The sequence below is a fragment of the Colobus angolensis genome, unplaced genomic scaffold, assembly GCF_000951035.1.
Source record: "Colobus angolensis palliatus isolate OR3802 unplaced genomic scaffold, Cang.pa_1.0 Scaffold113, whole genome shotgun sequence".
NCBI lineage: Eukaryota > Metazoa > Chordata > Mammalia > Primates > Cercopithecidae > Colobus > Colobus angolensis.
The window spans coordinates 4,230,712-4,234,504 of NW_012112364.1; positions in this window are offsets into that span (position 1 = coordinate 4,230,712).

Genomic DNA, 3,793 nt, shown 5'->3' on the forward strand with positions numbered 1-3,793 from the left:
GCTCGGACCAGCCCACAAGAGCCAACTGTGTGCATCTCTTGCCTCTTCTGCATCAGTAACATGACTTTGCTACTTAAAATTAGCCACAGTGGGAGTGTTTACACCACAGAAATTGGCAAATGCTGTAAGCCCGGGCCTTGCATCTCAAAAAAACTGGTTGTTGCACATTGACCAGCACACCGTGATTCCCTCCCATCGTTTGCACCCCCACTCAAGTTGAATCCCCCTTGAAGCTTCCCCTGACTTCATCCTACTCAACACCCCCACTCCAGCTTCACCTGCCCCTCTGGCATTGTTACCTTACAACAGGGCTAACATCTGCCAGGGCTGTTTGACCACTGAGGTGAATGTTCTCTTAGGGATTTCCAGTGCAGCATAGTGGCAAGAACAGGCATTCTTGTGATTAGGTGGATCTAGGTTTGAATTCTGACTCAGTGAGATGCGTGACTAATAGCAGTTTACTTCCTGTCTGTGTCCACTGGTCTCCCTCATCCATAAAATGAGACGTAAAAATTTGCATCTACTTGAAGCCTGGTTGTGGGGACCTGGAGGAAGGCCAGAGTCAAATCCACACTCACGACCGGGCCTCCGTGGCCTCACAGAACACCTGCTTTCCAGCACCACCTGTCACCGTCTTGTGCTTGGCCCCTGAGGCTCCACCACGTCCAATCCTGGGACTTGAATCTGCTTTTCCTCTGCCCGACTCTCACCATGTTGATGTGTGTGACTGCTTCCTCCACATGGGGTCCCCTCAAGCCCAGCAGCTCCACTCCAGGCCTCACTGACACTGCCCACACTCCCCACATGGCTCCTGTGCCCCTCCTATGGCCCTCTGCTGTTTCCTCCATAGCACTCATGGGGCACTGGAAATTATCTAACCTAATTTTTGGTTTTAGAAGCCCCTTGATGGCAAAGTCCCGTTTTACCCCTCCCTGTGTCCCTGGCACTTGGAGTAGCACACACCAGCTGAGTGGGGTGTTGGGAAGACTCTTCCAGTGCTCTGGGACCTCAGGCAGTGGAGGTTGGTGGGGTCCCTGGCCATGTCACCACTGGCCTGTATCTGGGTGAGTGTGGAATTGAGCTGCCCAGTCCATCCAGGGAGCCCTGGGGCCCTGAACTTTATCCAGGGAGAGGGGGAGAGGGTTCAGCAGAAGCTGCATTGTCAAATATTTGTCAAAAGCCTTCGATTTGCAAACTTGCAGTTCCAGTGAACACAGAGCAAACCACTCTCTTTCAAGTGGCCTTTGGCAAGACCTCCAGCCTGTCACTGGATGCTGAGTGGGAATGTGTGGGCAGAGGGAAGGCTGCTGTTGAAATCAGTATAGAATTTCCTGACCCCTGAGCCTGTTTGTTTTTTTTTTTTTTTTCCTAACTCTTTACATTTTGGCTGCTGTAACCAGAAGAGGAATCCTCCCACATTGTCATCCTACCTTTAAGGCATCCAGCATTTTGCCTGGCAATCACCAATCTCATTATCAACCATCCAGAGACCTCCTGCCCTTGTGGGGTCACTCCCCAAACCTCGGCATTTTAAGAGACTTTAAGAGCTCACGAGCATCCCCTGATAAAGTGGCTTATAATTTGTACAAAGCCTGCATGAGAAGTGGTAGAGGAGAGGTCCGAGGGGAGTCACATTAATCCTGTGAGAGACCGTGTAGGCATTCATGAGACAGAATCACTTCTTGTGTGTTAACCACGAAGAATACTTAGCAGGCTTTGTGCAGAAACTGTCCTGGGGCCCTCATGGCCCCATCGTCAGCACTTCGGTGACAGGGGAGGGGCACTGTCCAGGGCTGTGATGGGGACCTAGGTGTGCTCATCTTCAGTGGTTCTGATGGTGTGAGAGGCTATTCCAGCCATGGACACGGGGCTATGGGATTTGGCTTTGACGCTGCTGCCGCTGGGCGGGAACTCCAGGCAGGAGGCCTCTACCCAAAATACTATGGCCAGGGAAACCAAGCAGCGTGTTATTTTTTGCGGGCGTGCAAAGCATTCTGGAAACCAGCCTGAAATGCGTGGCTGAGGCCTGTGGCTTGACGGGTCCTCCTAGCTCCTGTGAGCTTCCCTGGCTGGATGCACAGGGGGAGCTGAGGGTCCTCACGTATTTGACAGTGGCGTGGAGAGAGCTGGCCAGGCCCACCCAGGGGTCACCACCTGCAGCAGGACGGAAGGTAAAAAACAGAGACCTTTGAACACCCAGGGGCCCCGTTCACCGGTGCCTGTGGACTGACGGTGACTGGACTCAGCTGGTACCCCGCTCCTTCATAGAAGAGCCGCAGGAGGGAGGAGCAGGTCCCCTCCACCAGGGCCCAGGGCAGCCAGAGGCCTGCACCTTCAACCCCCAGCCATAGAAAGCAGCGTTTGCTGGGAAGTGGAGCGGGGAGAAGGAGAGGGAGGGACTGATTAAAGGATATAAAATTACAGCTAGATAGGAGGAATAGTTTTTAGTGTTCTATAGCACTGTAGGGTGGGATTTTGAATCTTTCTAACACAAACACATGATCACTATTTGAGGTGACGGGTGTGCTAATTACCCTGACTTGATCACTATGCACAGTATGCATCAAAACTCACTCAATATACCCATCGATGTGTACAATTATGTATCAGTTTTTAAACATTTTTTTTTTTTTTTTTTTTGAAATAAGATCTTGCTCTGTTGCCCAGACTGGAGTGCAGCTCATTGTAACCTCAAACTCCTGGGCTCAAATGATCCTCCTACCTTATCCCCGTGAGTAGCTGGGACCACAGATGCAGATGTATGTCACCACACCTGGCTGATTTTTTACTTTTTAATTTTTTGTAGAAACAGGATCTCACTATGTTGCCCAGGCTGATCTTGAACTCCTGGCCTCAAGCGATCCTCCTGCCTCTACGTCCCAAAGTGTTAGGATGATAGATGTGAGCCCCTGTGCCTGGCCTGGTAACAACTTCTATGGGAAGAATTGGCAGGAGACTATAGAAGCTGGAGAAGTATGCAACTTAAAATAGGGTGGTCAGTGGTGACCTCACTGGGAAGGTGACTTGAAAGAGGCCAAGGGAAGAGCCATTTTGGGGTCTGGGGTAAGAGCAGAGGAAGCAGCATGTCCAAAGGGCCTGAGGTGGGAAAAGGAGCCTGAACTGTAGAGGGCAGTAGATAATAATCTTCAGGCACCAGACTCTGCTGAATACTGACAATATATTTTAAAGAGCACAAAACAAAGGATTTTTGTAGTGTTTATTCATTTTATTCATTCATTTATTATTATTTTCTTTTACTATTTTTTACTATTGCCTGACATTCTGCTTTCTTTATAACAAAAACACCTGTTCAGTATCATAAAGTTTGATCACTGTGCTCCCCTTTCTTCTGTATTTTATTGGAAGATATTTAAATAGAATTTACTAGATTATATGTGTTTTCCAAACACACTTTATAAATATAAACTCTCTTAATTCTCGTAACTACCCTAAGGTAGGTACTATTGTTATTCCATTTTGCAAGGGATAAACTGAAGCACAGAGAAGTTAGGTTACTTGTCTAAGATCATACAGCCAATAAACATCAGAGGCTGTAATCCCAGCACTTTGGGAGGCCAAAGCAGGAGGATCACCTGAGGTCAGGGGTTCAAGGCCAGCCTGGCCAACATGGCAAAACCCTGTCTCTACTAAAAAATACAAAAATCAGCCGGGTGTGGTGGCAGGTGGCTGTAATCCCAGCTACTTGGAAGGCTGAGGCAGGAGAATTGCTTGAACCTGGGAGGCGGAGGTTGCAGTGAGCGAAGATTGTGCCACTGCACTTCATCCTGGGCAA